The 12158-nt window shown below is 40.1% G+C and overlaps 2 long non-coding RNA genes across 2 annotated transcripts in view; one reads left to right on the top strand and one right to left on the bottom strand.

Moving 5' to 3' along the window:
* LOC138436838 (uncharacterized) overlaps positions 1–12158 on the bottom strand; it is a 50701-nt gene that overhangs the window by 1661 nt on the left and 36882 nt on the right. Inside the window, exon 3 of the long non-coding RNA XR_011255640.1 lies at positions 3514–3619. This is a non-coding gene — a long non-coding RNA (uncharacterized lncRNA). The remainder of the gene's footprint in view (positions 1–3513; positions 3620–12158) is intronic.
* Positions 1–12158, top strand: part of LOC138436837 (uncharacterized) — a 115026-nt gene that overhangs the window by 68509 nt on the left and 34359 nt on the right. The gene's annotated exons all lie outside the window — the stretch shown is intronic.

Here is a 12158-nt window from a genome sequence, read left to right as displayed (position 1 = left end):
TATTTTTTTTCTGATAAACTCCTGGCAATGTATGAGAGTCTTGGCTCATTTCTATGTTGCTTCACCATTGCTATTATGATTTTCAAAATTCCTGCCAATTTTATAAGCACAAATTACAGTCTTGCTTTATTTTGCTTTCCTTTGAATACTGGTAAAGCCGAACATTGTTTCATGTATATTGGCTATTTACATTTCTTGTTTTGGAGCATCTATGTTCATGTCTTTTGTTCATTTTTTAACAACAGAGTGTATGTTAACATTTCTTAAGGGCTTTTTATAGATTGTGTTTGTGTGTTAGTTGCTCAGTTATGTCTGATTCTTTGTGACCCCATGGACTATAGCCCACCAGGCTCCTCTGTTCCTGGGATTCTCCAGGCAAGAATGCTGGAGTGGGTTGCCATTTCCTTCTCCAGGGGATCTTCCTGACCCAGGGATCAAACCTGGGTCTCCTGCACTGCAGGCAGATTCTTTACTATCTGAGCCACCAGGGAAACCCTTTTATAGATTATGCGTATTAATCCTTTCTGGAAATACATATCACAAATATTTCTTCCAAGTTTGTCATCTTTCTTTTCTAATGAAGCTTATTTTTTTACAAAAAGACTTTAACTTTTAAGAAGTTAAGTCAATAATCATTTAAATTGTTCTTTTATGTCCTACTAGAGAGTCTCATATAACTGTTTGCCTATATCTTCTATCATATAATATTTAATATGAATAGAGTAAAGACCAGCTTTTGGGTTCAGAATACCAATTATATAACCTCTGGTTGGGGGAGCTTTGAGGTTGCCAGCATCAGTGTACTTTGACTGCCAAAAATCTGTTGGACTTCATTAGTAAAAACTTAAGGTCCAGAACTAGGAAAACTATAGTCCTGTAACACTGACAAAGCTTCAGAGCATATTTGGTTTAAATGTGGTTGAGATTGTTTTATTGGCTAATATTTTAAGAATTGTTAAGGGATCTCTGTAATCAAAAACACTTCCTCATTCTTGAGATGAGGCAGACAGTTTTCATAGTGAAACAAGGTATACAAAGTACAGCTTCAATAGTTTGTTTTTGTTTCAAACTGTCTGATACTAGCATTACAGGCATTAACTTCTGTTAAAACTCAGAAAACTTCTATGCTTCTTGTAACCACATTTCAGTTCTGACAAAATTTGCTTGATATTGTGGGGCTTCCTTTTAAAATCAAGGAGACAGAGATACCTATCACTGCCCAGTCTATTTTCCACTCAACACTAAACCAGTCAAGAAAAAAGAAACAAAAGGTGTAAGGATTGGAAAGGGAAAAACAAAATTGCCACTATTCAGAATCAGAATTTAATATGCTTTTAATTTCATGGTCCTCACCTCAGCTATTTCATTAGCTCTGTGTATCACATTTTAAGACTATTGTGTGGACATAAGCCAAAAGAGATTTGTAGGGAAATTATCACGGTGGTGACAAAGAGGGGACTTTAAAAACATGGCATATAAGGAAAAGATTTGAAAATATTTTACATGGGGAAAGGACTCACAGAAGGGATGGTAAAGAATCTGCCTGCTATGCGGGAGACCTCGGTTCAATCCCTGGGTTAGGGAGATCCCCTGGAAGAGGGCATGGCAACTCATTCCAGTTTTCTTGCCAGGAGAATCCCTATGGCAGAGGAGCCTGGCAGGCTACAGTCCACGGGGTCAAAAAGAACCGGACATGACTAAGCGACCAAGCACAGCACAAACTATTTAAAGAAAAAATGATGATGTGTAACAGTGATTATTTTTTCTGACAGGCCCAAGGAAGTGTAATCAGGGTCACTAAGAGGCAAGAGGAAGAGAGACTGAAGCTCTGGCAGAACTTTTAAGAGTTTGTAATTCAAAATTGTTAGAGGGATGCCTTAGAAGGCAGAAGGAAATTTGTTATTAGAGGTTTTCAACCAAAGGCTGAGTGACCATGTGTTGGGGAAATGCTGTAGGCTTCCCTAAGGCATAGGGATGAAAAAGCTCACGTTTCTTGAGACCCACTGTGTCCGTGTACTGAGCCAGGCCCTATCTCATTTAATCATGGCAACACAATGAGGGACATTTTATTGTATTCCCATTTAACAAATGAAACAAGTGCAGAGAATGTAAAGGACTGCCTGGCATCACAGAGATGGTAAGTAGGAAAGCCCGAGAACAGACCTGGGCAGTCTGTTTCCAGAGTCTCAATTCTGAACCAGTGTACCACATTGTCTGGAAAGAGTGGTTGGCTTCCATAACTTTCAAGATTTCATCAAATCCTGAGATTGTATAATTGTGCAGAGAGAAAAGTCATGCCTGAAGGGATTTATATTAAAGATTAATTTTGTTGGCAGTGATGTGAGGTGGCTCCTGTTTTAGTACCTAATCTTTAAGTTAGGAATAAAATCAAAGTTGCTGAAAATCCACCCATCACTTCTAAATTAGAAGGCTGTTGGATATTCATATATCTACCAAGGTACAAGTAAGTTGGTAGACAATGGCTGGGATCCCAGACAGATGCTCTTGGGCTCTGGCAATAAGACTAAGACTATAAATATCAAATGTGTATAGTATGTCTTACAAAACCAAATATCAGCAGTTTTGAAGCATCGTGGTGTTTTGTGTGTGTGTGTGTGTGTGTGTGTGTGTTTTTCCTTCTAAGCAGATCCAGCAATTGATCTTGGGCTACTTTGATAGCATCTAAAACAAAATTGTTTTATTCGGCATTTTTGAGTGCTACATCACTGAGTTAGAGGTTATATCATATTGGTCACAGAATTTTATTTAAAATTTGCAGCTAGGTATATTCTCCAATATCTATATATAATTTCTTAAAATATAAGAAATATATCTGGCATAAGCCAGATCAAACATAAATAGAAGTAACGTGTGTGCAAGAGATAAGTACAGAGATTGGCCATTTGCCATTGTTATTAGGGAGAAAGGCCTGCACACTGAGAGTTTCAACAAATTACAAATGCCAAGAAGAAAATAATATGGCTATGTTTGAAAAGCTCATGCTATTTACTTGACAGGCTCTGCCAGGGCAAAGTTACAGCTGTGTCCCTGCTTTGCAGATCATTTAAACAGGCTTTTCTCTATGTCACTGACACTTCAGCCACATCCACAGAGCTTTGCGATCAGCAAATAATAATTATTATGTGGGGAAGATAGCCTACAAGCAGGCCCAGTGTCTATACCACAAATAAATCAATAGAAACAATTATTAATAAAATGATTTTAATTTATTTTTCCACTTTATTAACACAATCAGACCTGTTAGAAGAAAGGTAGATTATCATTTAACATTACAAACAGTGATATCTCCTTGATGCGTGCAAAAAAACAAATCAGGATTGTCTTTTTATGTGTTTTTTCCTAATCCTCTCACTTGAAATCTTTTCTGTATTCTATATAGTTGGAGATTTCTCATATTGTCATTTGTTATGTCCCACCATCTTTGTATTCATCTACCTAAAGGAAATGTGGGGTAGTAGGGAGAGTCAGATGGTCTGGATTTGAGCATCCTACCTGTGTCAGTTGAATTCACTGAGATTCAGTTTCTTCATCTACAGCAATACCGACCCAGCTGTTGTGCAGATGAGAGGAGATCATGAATACAGAGGTATTCTGTAAACTGTGAGACATTATACCAGGGTCAGATTCAAAGGTCCATTTCTCCCAGCTTAATCTTTGATGGGGGCTTCCCAGGTAGCTTAATGGTAAAGAATCTGCTGCCAATGCAGGGGATGCGGGTTCCATCCCTGGTTTGGGAAGATCCCCTGGAGAAGGAAATGGCAACCCACTCCAGTATGCTTGCCTGGGACATCTCACTTGCAGAGAGCCTGGCAGACCACAGTCCATGGGGTCACAGAGTCAGACATGACTTAGCAACTAAACAACAACAAATTTTTGATGGAGACTTAGAAGTTCTACAAACTATCTTTCAAATGACTAACATTGGAAATAAGCATGGAAATGAATCATTGTAGACATCAGAGCTTCCCTGGTGGCTCATCTGGTAAAGAATCTGCTTGCAATGTGGGAGACCTGAGTTCAATCCCTGGGTTAGGAATATCCCCCGGAGAAGGGACTGGCTACCCACTCCAGTAGTCTGGCCTGGAAAATTCCATGGACTGTATAGTCCATGGGGGTCACAAAGAGTTGGACATGACTGAGTAAATTTCACTTTCAGACTCCAGGGAAACATATTTCATGTAACTCTTTTCAATTTTTTCTTTTTTAGCTTTGATGGAGAATTACAAGGACTACTGATCATGCTTATTCTAGTGAAAGTTCCTGTGGTGGCTGTTATAGCTGTTGTTCTGGTGATGCAAGAAACACTAAATCATGGGCAGCTAAGAGAAAAGGAAAATGTGTGAAGGTGTGGTTGGGACTTAATCAATATTATTAAATTAATACATATGAAAGTAACCAACATCCCATGTTATGTTAATATCTAGAAATTTAAGACAGTCATGGCTGGTCAATTGCTTTGAGGCTTTGTTTCTCAGAGCCAATAGGGAACTCCAGCGCTACAGGGGTTATGTGGGACAGCAAAACCCAGATTGAATTTCTCATGCATTCTGCTGCCTGAAGCCTTCCCGAAAGTCACATAAGGCATTGATGGTGGGGCTATGGAGTGGGAGGAGGGGAGTCCTGTGGAAAAACAATCTTTTGACTTTTTCCAGAACGTGACTAGAATCTCAAATTGCTTTGTTTATAACAAGTTAGTTGGGTTATTCTTTTCTTCCATTTGTCCTTAGATAAAAGAAACACAGATCCTTTAAAAGCTTTGGTGAGGGACAAACTTTTTTACTTAACAGTCTGTCACTGAGGTGGAAGGCTGGTTCTGATCTCAATGGTACAGTGCTGTTTTGTGCTTTCATGGGTGTCTGTCAGAATTTTTCAAGCCGAAAACTCCAAGGCAAGAGACATCATTCCTGAATGGCACACAGTGAACCCCACAAACGGCCAGGGAGAGAGCCTCGGGGTGATGTATAGGGATGGAGGGGACCAGGAGGAGGCTGCAGGAAGAATGGCTCCTTTCCTAGTCACGAGTGAATTGTTCACTGGGTATTACTTTTCTGTGGTGACTCAAATCCTTCTTAAACTCAGTAAAAAGAAGCCCAGTGCTTTTTAGGGAAAGGAAATGCTTCAAATTCTAACTACACAGACCTGTATGAGCAACGCATTAGTGATATTTGGTTTGTGTGGTTTTGTGTGTATTATACAGGTTTGGATTACAATAATTCCTTCCACTTGTATAAGGTTTTACAGTTTTTAAAGCATTTTATGCTTAATCCTCACAATAAACACAGATAGAAGAGTACAGATGGATCTTGACTCACAATAGCTTCACTTTAGACCCCTGCTGTTACGACCTTTATTATCATAAATATGACTCTCCCAGTGTTGGTCAAATCTCACCATGCATCTTCCCAGAACTCTCATCATAAGTGACAGGAAAATTGAAGCTACTTTTATGTGAACTGGTGCCAGAAATAAAGTATATAGAACAACTTTTGATTTGATGGGTGCAGGTGAAGCAAATCCATATGCATCTGAATTAGGCAATGCTATTGCAAAAGCATCATCCATTTATGTTGAAAAGGAGCTACCCCAAGATGTCAAAGGGAGTTTTTACTGCACGTAAAAGTTGGTTGAATCACTTTCAGAAAATAGTCGGCAAAACATTTACTATTCAAGGAAGAAGCCACAAGAACCAATAGAATAGCATCTGATATCAATAATGTGCCCACAAAGTCTGCTAAAGATAAAGGCTACTATGTGTTCTGGGTGTTTAATGATGGTAAGATCAGACACAGAGATAGACTGAGGATTGCAGGAGGAGGAGAAGAGGAAGAGAACACAGCAATGAGGAAAACTTGAACATTCCAAGAATTTCTTCCCCACCAAATCTACTATGGTAGTTTTTAGACAGATGGCCCTAATTTTGATCACAGTTTGAATATCTTTAAGCACTGAAGCATTTACTTGCTTCAGGGAGACTTATCAGAAAAATAACATTTCTTTGGGACCTGTATTTTAAGAAGCCTCAGCCAGTTGATTAAAAAGAATTTCCCCAAAGGATCTAAACTTTTGACTTTTTCTTTACAAACCTAGAAAATCTTTGTAAAATCATGTAGTTGTCTTTCCACAATTCATTTTGGTATTTTAGAGCATAAATTGGGTCTTTAGGGACACCATTTTCATTTATAACTTCAAAGATATTAAAGGTTTAACTTATGGAAGTTCAGTTTGTGGCAAATATCAGGGAATAAATCAGATCATAAATGCCTATTATATGAGTCCCAGTTTATAAATGAGGAACAGACCACAAAGCAGCAAATGACTTGCTGACTTCCCCTAAAAAAGGCCTATGAGGTCACATAATGCTCCTAAAAAACACTGATGAGGTCACTAGATTAAAGTTTAATAATGCTTCCCTTTCTCTTCCTTACCAGAAGAACATGTTTTTCCCAGGCTGTCAGACAAAAATTCATGTAACATCTGAGGGACTACAATCTCAATATTATGGTAACATCAAATAAATTAGTTGATGGACCTATATGTATTTATTATCAAGTACTATCAATGGTTAAATTCAATGAAAATTTATTGGATAAAGACAATTAGTGCCACCATGCTTTGGAAATATACACCTGTGTCATCTGTGAAATAGGCAGAGAACTAGGTTAATTATTATTTCAATGGAAGACAAGTCCCTCACTCAGGCTTAATCAAGCTATCTACCTGAATTCATCTTTTATTTTCTTTTTCAGAAATTCATTATCTTCATTGTTCCTTACTTTCCCCTACCTTCAACCTTTTTTCTCTGCCAGTTTTCTTATGAGCTAAGCAGTTTGAACAGGCTCAAGTATCTCCCGTCTTAACACATGCACACATATACACATACACATGCTTACATATACACACACACCCTACCTCATTCAACCAGCTATATTGTCATTTTTCTCCTCTTCTTTAAAATCACACTTCCTAATAGTTCTCTGTACTCACTCTCTTCATATTCTCACATCTCCCACAAACACTCAATTTTTGATAACCTAGCTTCAGCCTCACCATGCTTTTAGAGTTGCTTTCCCACCGAGTCTCTAATGAACTCTATTTGCTAAATCTGATGGTTACTTATCTGTACCTTTGTTGTCTTCTCAGCAGCATTTAATACTCCCATTCACTCCTTTCTTGAATCTTCTTTTTCCATGGGTTTCCATGTCTGCTGACCTTCTTGGTCCTTCTCCTCTCTCCCTGGTCATTTCTTCATCAGTCTCCTGTCTCTTCTTCTGCCAGTGCCTAAAATGTTACTATTCCTCAGGTTTTCTTCATAAGTCCCTTTCTCTCCTCACTGGACGATTTCATCTACTTCTGTGTTTTCAGCCTCTCTTGCAAGAAAAACACAAACTTATGCTTTTACTCCTGATTTCTTCTTCTGAAAGTCTACAATGGGTCTTCACTTTGTAGTCTTCCAGAAATTTATCTTGGTTTGGACTTCCCTCCTTCAGAGGGAAGAACAAACTAGAGCATAGAACAAACTAGGGCTTAGATGCATGACGATTATTTGAGAAGCAGGAATGAGGGAGCAAGAATAGTAAGAGAAGGAGGAAAAGTCCTTAAACGATACATTGTTGAGCTATAATCATTGTGGTCACAGGCTGGCCATCACTGTCACTGAGACTCAGACTTGTCTCCCTAAAGGAGGGAGGCTGGGGCATTGCCTACCAGCTCCCAGCACACATTGGTTGAAGACTGCCTGCAGGAAATGGTAACTTGAGGCACTTCCAGGCCATACCTTTGCCAGACTGAATGAATTTTCCCAGCTCTGGAGCAAGCTCTATGGCAGAAAAGCATTGATAGGAAGCTATCAGGGTGCAGTGAGCCGTGCCCCACAGCTGCATGGAAATCAAGTGAGTCAATGGGATAGAAAGGAAAGTTGCTCATTCATGTCCAGCTCTTTGAGACCACATGGACTATATAGTCCATGGAATTCTCCAGGCCAGAACACTGGAAGGGGTAGCCTTTCCCTTCTCCAGGGGATCTTCCCAACCCAGGAATTGGATCCAGGTCTCCTGCATTGCAGGCGGATTCTTTACCAGCTGAACCACAAGGTAAGTCCAAGAATACTGCAGTGCATAGCCTATCCCTTCTCCAGGGGATCTTCCTGACTCAGGAATCAAACCGGGATCTCCTGCATTGCAGGTGGAATTTTTATCAACTGAGCTGTGAGAGAAACCCCAATGGGCTGGAAAGCATGTCACAAAAGTCTTGCTCCACAGCATTCTAAAACTGAACTTACCTGCCCAGTGGTGACCCTCTTTCTGTCTCCTTTTCTTAGGGACTGGCTCCATCATCTTCTCAGCAGCTCAAACCAGTCACCTGAGCAGCATCTTTGACTTTCTTTTTCATAATGTCTTTTTTCAAATCCATCTGACTGTGTTCATTCACACTGCTACAGATTAGTTATTTATGAACTCTCACTTGGCTTTCTGCACCAACCTCCTAATTGACATTTCTTGGCCTATTTACATCTGTTACTTTCACTGCAACCAGAATAATCCCTTAAAACATTCATTGGATTATGTCACTGGAATGGTTAAAACTCTTTAGTGGTTCTCCTTCACTCTTAGAATAAAGACCCAAGCTCTAAATATGGCCTCAGGGCCCTGCATGATCCGACTCCAGCTCATACCCTGCTTCATCTTTTGACATTCCCCTTTGTCTATGATCCAGCCTTGCTGACCTTTTCTCAGTTTGGCGGCTGCACTATGTTTTTCTCTATGTCTAGGTTTTCAAAAATGCTGTGTCTTACTTCATGTGGGTTGCTATAACAAAACCCCACAGACTGCTGATTTATAAACAGCAGAAATATATTGCTCACAGTTTTGGAGACTGAAGGTACAAGGTAATTGTACCAGCATGGTCAGGTAGGATCCCAGACTTCTCCTTGTATCCTCACATGGTAGCAAAGGGTAGGGAGCTCTGTGGGGTCTCTCATAAGATCACTAATCCTGTTCATGAGGGCTCCATCCTCAAGACCTAATCACCTCCTAAAGGCCCCACCTACTAATATTGTCGCCTTTGCTGGGTTAAGATTTCAAGACATGAATTTGAGGAAAGTGGGCAGGTGCAAACTTCCAGACCATAGAATGCTATCTTCATCATGGACCACTTTCTCTCTCTAATTGCCCTTTCCCTCATCAATTCTTACTCATAACTTAGTTTCACATTAGTTGTCATCTCTTGATAATCCTCCACATCTGAACTTGTTCCCCCTCCAGTCTATTCCTATGTCATCTTATGCTTTTACTACCAGAGTGCTTATATGGTATCATAACCGCCTGTTTACTAGGGGGCCTCCCTGGTGGCTCAGATAGTATAGAATCTGTCTGCAGTGTGGGAGACCCAGGTTCAATCTCTGGGGCAGGTAGATCCTCTGGAGAAGGGAATGACTACCCACTCCAGTATTTTTGCCTGGAAAGTTCCATGGACAGAAGAGCCTGGAAGACTCTGTAAAAGAAAGATCTATTCACATATTTTTCACCATTTTAGAGACCCACTGCTTTCCATGGTGTCCTTGATATATTTGACTCTCAGTAAATACTGTTAAATAATTGAATCAACACCTAAAGTGTTAATAGTAAAGTAATGCTCAAAATTCTCCAAGCCAGGATTCAGCAATACATGAACCTTGAAGTTCCTGATGTTCAAGCTGGTTTTAGAAAAGGCGGAGGAACCAGAGATCAAATTGCCAACATCCTCTGGATCATGAAAAAAGCAAGAGAGTGCCAAAAAAACATCTATTTCTGCTTTATTGACTATGCCAAAGCCTTTGACTGTGTGGATCACAAGAAACTGTGGAAAATTCTGAAAGAGATGGGAATACCAGACCACCTGACCTGCCTCTTGAGAAATCTGTATGCAGGCCAGGAAGCAACAGTTAGAACTGGACATGGAACAACAGATTGGTTCCAAATAGGAAAAGGAGTACATCAAGGCTGTATATTGTCACCCTGCTATGCAGAGTAAGTACATCATGAGAAACGCTGGATTGGAACCTCAGATATGCAGATGACACCACCTTTATGGCAGACAGTGAAGAGGAACTAAAAAGCCTCTTGATGAAAGTGAAAGAAGAGAGTGAAAAAGTTGGCTTAAAGCTCAACATTCAGAAAACGAAGTTCATGGCATCCGGTCCCAATCACTTCATGGCAAATAGATGGGGAAACAGTGGAAACAGTGTCAGACTTTTTTTGGGAGGGCTCCAAAATCACTGCAGATGGTTATCGCAGCCATGAAATTAAAAGACGCTTACTCCTTGGAAAAAAAGTTATGAGCAACCTAGATAGTATATTCAAAAGCAGAGACATTACTTTGCCGACTAAGGTCTGTCTAGTCAAGGCTATGGTTTTTCCTGTAGTCATGTAGGGATGTGAGAGTTGGACTGTGAAAAAGGCTGAGCGCCGAAGAATTGATGCTTTTGTGTGATACTGTGGTGTTGGAGAAGACTCTTGAGAGTCCCCTGGACTGCAAGGAGATCCAACCAGTCCATTCTGAAGGAGATCAGCCCTGGGATTTCTTTGGAAGGAATGATGCTAAAGCTGGAACTCCAGTACTTTGGCCACCTCATGCAAAGAGTTGACTCATTGGAAAAGACTCTGATGCTGGGAGGGATTGGGGGCAGGAGGAGAAGGGGACGACAGAGGATGAGATGGCTGGATGGCATCACCGACTCGATGGACATGAGTCTGAGTGAACTCCAGGGGCTGGTGATGGACAGGGAGGCCTGGCGTGCTGCAATTCATGCGGTCGCAAAGAGTCAGACATGACTGAGCAACTGAACTGAATCCTAACTGTGTAGTAGACTTCTACAATATGTGGAAAAATTAAGAATTCAACTGGTTCTTAAAGGATTGTAAAGACTTTTTTAGGTTGGTGATAGGGAAAGATTTTCCAGGCTATCAACCTCAATAAAAGAGGAAAGCATGGCAAGCTCAAATCATCAAAAATTCTGCCACTATTTGGAAATGGTAGAGGAATTAAAATTTGTGACAAACAAACTGTACCAATCTATAGGTGGTAAACTCCGTTGAGAGTTTAGGGCCCTATTTATGGTCAAAGAATTCAAAAGAACAAGAAATTTAACTAAAGTCCAAGCAGCAAGTTCTTTAGCTTGAGGATGGTGACAGGTTCTTGGCAGATGTTCATTGGTTGAGAGATAACTTTAAGTTTTCTGTAAATCAACGCATTTACTGGAAACCAGTCCCTCAATCCTTAGGTATCATTTTCCCAAGGGCCCATGTGTGAGATTCTCCAGTTCTGCTTTAGATTTAATTTCTTTCTTGAGGCAGCAGGAACAGAATATGTAAAGGTCCTGAGGCAGAAGCAGACTGGCTTGTTCAGGAAACAGGGTGTAGTTTGGGTGGCTAGAGCACAGTGGTTCTTGGCAGGGCATGGCAGCGGTGAAGCTGGCCTTACACATTGTGGCCAGATCACAAAGGGCCTTGAATGATTTGGATTTGAATGAGTAGACAAAGGCAGGACCATTAAAGAGATTTTAATAGGAGAGCAACATAGTCATTTGGGTTTTAGAAAATTAATTCAAGGAAACAGGGTAATTTTAGGTGGGAAAAAAGTAGAAGTAGGGAGTTCAGTTAGGTCACAATGACTGTGGACAACAAGGTCTGAAAAAAATGACAGTTGAAATAAGGAAAAGAACTGGATTTGAGAGAACTTTGAGAGGGAGACACAGGAGTTCAGTGACCAATTGCATGTAAAGAGTGAAGAAAAGCAGTGTACACCGACTTTAAGATTGAATTCTTGGGAAGATGGTGATGTCACTAGCTGAGCTGGTGAATTAAATTCAGTTTTACATAAAATGAATTTGAAGTGCCTAGGGGACATCTAATATATATTCAAAAGGAAACTGAAAATTTCGGTCTGGAGATCATGATTAGAAGTTGGGGAGGCTGAATAATGGTTCCCAATGATATCTAGATGCTACTCTTTGGAATCTGTGAATGTTACTCTATTAAAGCAAAAGTGGCTTTACAGATGTGATAAAATTAGGAATATTGAGATAGGGAGAGTATCTTGGAGTATCCAGGTGAACCTTATATGTAATCACAAGTGTTCTTATATGAAGGAAACTGAGGAAG

This window comes from Ovis canadensis, chromosome 3, assembly GCF_042477335.2.
Source record: "Ovis canadensis isolate MfBH-ARS-UI-01 breed Bighorn chromosome 3, ARS-UI_OviCan_v2, whole genome shotgun sequence".
NCBI lineage: Eukaryota > Metazoa > Chordata > Mammalia > Artiodactyla > Bovidae > Ovis > Ovis canadensis.
The sequence above is the reverse complement of the archived record's forward strand: the minus strand, read 5'-3'. Positions and strand labels throughout refer to the sequence as shown.